This window comes from Sardina pilchardus, chromosome 19 (genome assembly GCF_963854185.1).
Source record: "Sardina pilchardus chromosome 19, fSarPil1.1, whole genome shotgun sequence".
NCBI lineage: Eukaryota > Metazoa > Chordata > Actinopteri > Clupeiformes > Clupeidae > Sardina > Sardina pilchardus.
In genome coordinates this window covers 26,719,079-26,726,778 of record NC_085012.1, presented here as the reverse complement: position 1 = coordinate 26,726,778, position 7,700 = coordinate 26,719,079, and the positions used below count along the sequence as shown (strand labels likewise).

General features: G+C 38.8%; 1 long non-coding RNA gene across 2 annotated transcripts; it reads left to right on the top strand.

The window, feature by feature from the left end:
* Nucleotides 1-2,903: 2,903 nt before the first annotated feature.
* On the top strand, nt 2,904-5,349 carry LOC134066073 (uncharacterized). Of its 2 annotated transcripts, XR_009936366.1 has the most exons (5): nt 2,904-3,030; nt 3,860-3,932; nt 4,204-4,270; nt 4,401-4,620; nt 5,097-5,349. It is a non-coding gene; the product is annotated as an uncharacterized LOC134066073 (long non-coding RNA). The 2 variants fall into 2 exon arrangements; XR_009936365.1 differs by lacking the exon at nt 2,904-3,030 and having other exon boundaries at nt 3,158-3,932.
* Nucleotides 5,350-7,700: the final 2,351 nt, after the last annotated feature.

Here is a 7,700-nt window from a genome sequence, read left to right as displayed (position 1 = left end):
TCCCACACTATATTGTAGTATATTATAGTGATGTATAGTATAGTACACTGTGTAGTGACCAGTGTTGGGAAGGATACTTTCAAAACGTATTCCGTTACAGAATACAAAATACATGCCCAAAAAAGTAATTTGTAACGTATTCCGTTACGTTACTCAATCTGAGTAACGTATTCTGAATACTTGGATTACTTCCGCATTGAATTGCATTTTATAAGTGTAGGAATGCGCCCATCAAATCCAGTTTAGGCCTATTGTGGTGTGTTCCTCTGTTCCAAATGGCTGAATGCGGCCCACGTACTGTATGCGAATATGAATTCAAGTCACCTGATACAACTATAAAACTATAAAAATGTTATAGTAGTAGCCTAATAGAAGATGCTTCTTCAAGTTGGAACAGGGACGTAATAGCCAGAAATTATAAGGTGTGTGAGATTTTAGGTGGCATCAACTCAGTAAAAATGAGGGGTGACCGGTGGGACGCAAATTAGGCTGGAAATGTAAACACTATAGCCTAGGCTACTGCATAACCTATATCAGTGCTCTCAAAAATGAACGTGATCGCTAAATGACAATCAAAAACCGCACGTTAAAATAGGCTATAGGCTAGGCCTACTACTCGCAAGAATAATACACTTTCATAGGCTGCACCATAATTCATTAAAAAAATTAAATATAGCCTAGATCTACTTACAAATAAATAACCCATAAGCTATTTTAAGTTGGAATGAAAACCTCAGAATGAATGCAGTGCCTATTAAGATGGGTTTCATCCTAGGTCTAATTCAACACGTAACCAGGCTTTGTTTATTGATAGCTAGGCTACTGTATAACCGATTGGCCGAAGTAAGCAATTAATTGGCCTACTTGGGAAAATATCTTTTGAACAGACATCAAGAACCATGGTCGGTGAGTAGGAGTTACTAACACTTACTTACTTTAGCCTACTCCAAAGTTGCTGTCAGTTATCTCCGATGGCGCGTCCATAATGCGCGCTGGCTGCGTTCTGACGGGTGCATATGTGGCTAGTGCAAGACGACGGGGCTTGGATTTAAACATGGAAACAATTTTATCTAGATTTCTTTCCGGGAAATGCATGGAGTTGCCTTAATTTATTTAGAGAGTGGATAAACTTCGAAACAGTTAAGTATCCTCATGTAATCCATTGATTTCAACAATGTAACTGTATTCTAAATACCAACTGTTTAAGTTGTAACTGTAACGGAATACAGATACTCATAATTTGTATTCTGAATACGTAACGCCGGTACATGTATTCCGTTACTCCCCAACACTGGTAGTGACTTACTATAGTATTTACTACAGTACACTACAATGTCTGGAAAATTACTATAGTAAATCCCACACTATATTGTAGTATATTATAGTAATGTATAGTATACTACACTGTGTAGTGACTTACTATAGTAATTTTCCAAACATTGTAGTGTACTAGCCTGATTGCCATCGACTTAAAAGGCTCCGCGAGACTTTAGTCTGACCAAGATTCTGTGCTTACACGGTTTCTCCAAGCGCTGGTTGACCCGCCTCCTTCAAGTGCCTCGATTTGCTACTGGTCGATGTCAGAAAGCGGTTTGCCGAGTTTAAACCAATAACAACACTTTTTCCTCTGCCTTGAACACGCCTCTACCCAGAGCCGTTGCAGCTTCTCAAAGTTGATTGGTTCTCGACCAAAGGGGGCAGTTCCGCAGATTTGGGGAATTCAGAAATCCTTCCCGATTAGCAGTTGACCAGACCAGGGATAGCAACGCCGAAGGTGTTACGTCACTGGGAGGGCGTGCCAGGCTAGTAGTGTACTGTGGTAAATACTATAGTAAATTCCTCACTATATTGTAGTATATTATAGTAATGTATAGTATACTAGCCTACACTGTGTAGTGACTTACTATAGTATTTACTACAGTACCCTACAATGTCTGGAAAAATATTATAGTAAATCCCAAACTATATTGTAGTATATTATAGTAATGTATAGTATACTAGCCTACACTGTGTAGTGACTTACTATAGTATTTACTACAGTACACTACAATGTCTGGAAAAGTACTATAGTAAACCCCACACTATATTGTAGTATATTATAGTAATGTATAGTATACTACACTGTGTAGTGACTTACTATAGTAATTTTCCAAACATTGTAGTGTACTATGGTAAATACTATAGTAAATCCCACACTCTATTGTAGTATATTATAGTAATGTATGGTATACTACAGTGTGTAGTGACTTACTATAGTAATTTTCCAAACATTGTAGTGTACTATGGTAAATACTATAATAAATCCCACACTATATTGTAGAATATTATAGTAATGTATAGTATACTACACTGTGTAGTGACTTACTATAGTAATTTTCCAAACATTGTAGTGTACTATGGTAAATACTATAGTAAATCCCACACTATATTGTAATATATTATAGTGATGTATAGTATAGTACACTGTGTAGTGACTTACTATAGTATTTATTACAGTACACTACAATGTCTGGAAAATTACTATAGTAAATCCCACACTATATTGTAGTATATTATAGTAATATATAGTATACTACACTGTGTAGTGACTTACTATAGTAATTTTCCAAACATTGTAGTGTACTAGCCTGATTGCCATCGACTTAAAAGGCTCCGCAAGACTTTAGTCTGACCAAGAGTCTGTGCTAACACGGTTTCTCCAAGCGCTGGTTGACCCGCCTCCTTCAAGTGCCTCGATTTGCTACTGGTCGATGTCAGAAAGCGGTTTGCCGAGTTTAAACCAATAACAACACTCTTTCCTCTGCCTTGAACACGCCTCTACCATAGACCTAAAAGAAATGGACAAACAGACTCCGTCGTTCTCAATGAGAGGGGGCTGAAACAAAAAATCGTTTCCTATTCATCGTACTGCGCAGACTCAAACTCATTTTGTGACGTTGGCCGCCCTGAACATTGCTGTAACTCGTCTGATAGATGTTCATACAGATATTTTGCCATTCGACCTCGACTGACTGCGATTTCTTGGATCTTGTAAGTACAATCTGATTCTTTTTTAAACATATTTTTAGTCTTTGTCTGAATCACTCATTTCTTGCAAAATGGTATTTCTGTACTGTTAAGTCGATGATCACGTTTTTAAAAACCTAGCTGCTACATCGAATAGATTAATAAAGCGTTAGACTCGCTAAAGTCTAGCTATGGCTAAAGTCTGAAGTGGATAGCAAAAGAAAACCGTTAGAGGCAGACAGGCTAACTTTTTACTGTTCATTATAGTTTCACTAACGTCAATCGTAATGTCGACCGTCAGTATTTATCAGTAGATTGTAAATTATTAGAAGTGTTATATCCTTTAGTAGTGTTTGTACTCTAGGCGCCAGTTAGCATGTAACAGCATGTGAATGAATGAACTGGCCACACTAGCATGGTGCATTTATACCTGACGATCTCTTTCAAGACATTTGAATAAAAAACGGACATCATGGTTAGTATTTACAGGGTCTGTACATGTGGTCCCTAGCCTGGTTTGTCTGAGAATTAAGTAGAAATATCCTTTAGAAGTGTTTGTACTTTAGGCGCTAGTTAGCATGTAACAGCATCTGAATGAATGAACTGACCACTACTGTATGGTGCATTTATACCTGACGATCTCTTTCAAGTCATTTAAATAAAACATGGATATCATGGTTAGTATTTGTAGAGTCTATAAATGTGGTCCCTTGCTTGGTTTGTCTGAAAATTAAGTGGAAATATCCTTTAGAAGTGTTTGTACTTTAGGCGCTAGTTAGCATGTGCCAGGTGTCATACCACTGCAGTAATCATCTCACTAAACACGTCTTTTCATATCCAATCTGTTCAACAGAGTTTACCAGTCAGACCACTACACCTTTGCCAGCACCACCACCCAGCAAGCTTCATCAACTCCAGCCATGCCGGTAAATACATAATACAGTGCCTATTGACAGCCTACACACCCCTGTTCAAATGCCAGTAGCTTGGTTCATTGTTAAATCATGTTCTTAAATGTGTTATTGTGTTTTGGAAAGGTATCGCATTACATTACTCTTCACCTTTTGCTTTTGTAGTAGAAAACATGTTGATGGTAGTGAAAAGGTAGTAAATTCAGCTCAATTTTTTTGTATGAACCCTGCCATTGCAGTAATCATCTCACTAAATACGCCTTTTCATTTCTAATCTGTTCAACAGAGTTTACCAGTCAGACCTACACCTCCGTCAAATTCGCTCACAGCGCTGCCAATAACACCCCAGCAAGGTAGAACTGCATTTTCATTAATCTGGCACCAATATCAAGGGAGAAACAAGCCATGAATGTCTGTCACAACTTCTTTGCATCTTTGCTTTTTGTGTCATGCCAATTCCAATCTATTCCTTTTGATTCATAGATTTTTACAGACTTGTTCTGCAGCACTTCCGAACAATTGAGGAGGAGCTGGGGTAAAGCAGCAGGTGGCTGTGAACACATCTATGCTGCAGAAGCTAGGTGGTGGTGGTGTGGCGGATCTTGGCCTCGTGGAGGACAACAACAGGCCATTGAGTAATGTTGAGGACCTGGACGAGTTGGAGAGGCGGCTTGCATCCGATGCGGACCTGAAAAATCAACTGGTATGTCTGTTTTTTAAGTGTTTTGCCATGTGATTATTGTAGGCATAAAAGTCCTAGCCTGGCTCTCGTACTGAATGTGGCTCTGCCTTGCTTTAATGTGGACTTACTCACTGATTCAAAAATACTATTCAAATCACGGAATGGGTGTCGAGAAGTGAGACCATGTGAGTAGCCATTGTTATCTGAAACAACTGTCGCATTTCACATCTCTTTTCCCTTCCCCACTACATTTTTGGGGAACAGACATCATATATTGAGAGCCATGTTATTCAACTCCTTGAGTGTTGTTAAACTTGAATCTCATTCCCAAGTGGAGCGTTGTGTGCTTGATACATGACATGTTGTCACTTTTTGTCATCATATATACCCTCTGTATTTGATGGTTGTGCATGAAATAGCAAAACAGCTTAAGCTGAAAACAGCTAAGATGTTTGACTGGAAGTTATGCCATTGTAATTTTGGTCTTTGTATTTCAGGTGAACATACTTGGGAGGGAAAACCACGGAGATGCTGTTAAGAGGATGCTGGGCCGGGCTTTGAGGAGGTCCCTGGCGCTCCAAATTAATTAGACTGGTGCAGCAGGAAAGGTGGCATTTAAGTCCTTACACCTGAAGAGTGTGTTGCATATTAATATCATTATTAAAAATAATTTTAATAAATTGTTTAAGCATGTAGAAGAAATAAAGCATGTAAATGAGCTTGTAAAAGAAATAAATAAACAAAATGTATTGAACCTAATACTATGTATGGTGAGTCTGTGTGATAGTTGCTGAGGATAAATGTTTTTATATTGGATTATTAAATTACAGAATACATTTATAGGTTTCTCATCAGCAGGCACTGTCTTCACCTTAGTAAATTTGGTAACTTTGGTAAGCCCTGTAAATAATTGTAAATTGTTCTGATTGAGGGCAAATGGAAAGTGTTATAATGTATTATTGCTATATTTTAGTACATAATTTTAATTATTAAGGCCATAAATAAGGCCAATTAGAAGCTGGTGGGTAGTAAGCGGCAAAAGGGTGGCCCTTTATCTGGAGCCGCTTCTGAGCCGCCGGTGGACCGCTAGAGAACCGATGAGCAAAACTCCAGCGGGCCACTGGTGGGTACCGCCGTTGGACCGCCAACTCTGCCGCTGGTGGGCCGCCAGTGGGCCACTGACCTATTGCTATCTGGGTGTCTGTACTGTGACACAATATCAAAGCAACACACACAGATAAATAGTGACAGACACATTTTTGTTTTTTGGAGTTTTGAGAGGTTTTGGACACTTGAGAATGCCTAAATGCACCTATTAGGAATTGCTGTGTAGCACCTACAGTACATCTACTGTATATGTCTGCTCCAAACGTTGTGCAGTACCTCCCAAGACCATGATGAATCAGGAAATGCATGACCTGCACATACTGTAAACTCTACGACAGTAAACCTCAAAAACAATAGGCAACTTTTATTTTTTGTATATGATGTTGTGAAAAAGAAACTTCATGAAGTAAATAAAATCCTGAAGGTAAATCTATATCTTGGCCCATGTCATGTGTCTTTAATTTAAGCCCTGAGTGATCATTGTGCTGCCCGTGGAACTTGGCATAATGACTGTTATTGTATAAAAACAAATCGTTCAAAATTTGTTCAAAATTTGGCAAGAATCTCCATCTGCATTAAGAGGTTAAAGGTAAGTGCAGTATTTCCGCAGTGGAAGCATCACACTACTGAATTTGTTATCACTTATTACTATTTATTAAGCTCTAGTAATAAATAAACAGTGATCAGTCATTAAAGTTAAACATTTATTTATGTATGTATTTATTACGTTGAACATTCATTATATCAAGCAGAGTAGAAGATATCATGTCGTGTTCATGTTGAAAACTACCACACATGATCATCTTCAAAACATTAATGGAGGTGAAAAAAGTTTGAGTCTTCTTTTCCAACGTTCGTTTTTAATATTAATATTATGTTGTCTTGCCTATAGGTAATGCTTTACCCTATCAAACAGTAGGCTACCGTGGGCTATACGCTTTTTCACTGATCTTGTGAATGACTTTCCGTCATGGTTTTCGTGCAGGCTGGACTGAGCTCTAACACATAGCTCTAACAGCCAACACTGAGCTTCTGATCCAGACATTACGGGAAATGTGACGTCGAACGTTAGCTTCCCTACAACCGACATGCTAAAATACTTCTTTACGGGAAACCAACGTAATATACGGGGAAACAGTGAATTAATTTTGACTTCGATACCCTATATAGAATACACAGAAGCTATAAGGGAGACAAAGGGCACATGTTACATGAAGTTATGGGATCGCAAAAATCTGAAAGTCTATGGCCGTCCAAGGGAGTTAGCAGAGTGTTGATCACCAGCTCATTTCGTGTTTCTACTTCCGGGAATATGCCTGCCCCCTTGGCCTCTACCCAGAGCAGTTGGAGCTGCTCAAAGTTGATTGGTTCTCGACCAAAGGGGGCAGTTCCGCAGATTTGGGGAATTCAGAAATCCTTCCCGATTAGCAGTTGACCAGACCAGCGATAGCAACGCCGAAGGTGTTACGTCACTGGGAGGGCTTGCCAGGCTAGTAATGTACTATGGTAAATACTGTGATATCCTGTTAAATGTTACCTTTTACCCGGAGTTGAGTTCACAAAATGGTTGTGTCCCTTTAAGGGGAACTGGAGGGGTGGAGTTACGTGTGTGTGTGTGGTGTGTAGTTGGGAGAGTGAAGTTGGACAGAGTGACGAGAGGTTCGGTGTTCGTGAATAGCACCATTATTAGCGTGAGTTGTGGCTAACGGCAACTCGTTTGTTATTTGATTGATCAATAAAGAGCTGAAGTTTCAACCAGTGTCTGGGGTCTTACATATAGTAAATTCCACACTATATTGTAGTATATTATAGTAATGTATAGTATACTACACTGTGTAGTGACTTACTATAGTATTTACTACAGTACACTACAATGTCTGGAAAATTACTATAGTAAATCCCACACTATATTGTAGTATATTATAGTAATGTGTAGTATACTACACTGTGTAGTGACTTACTATAGTAATTTTCCAAACATTGTAGTGTACTAG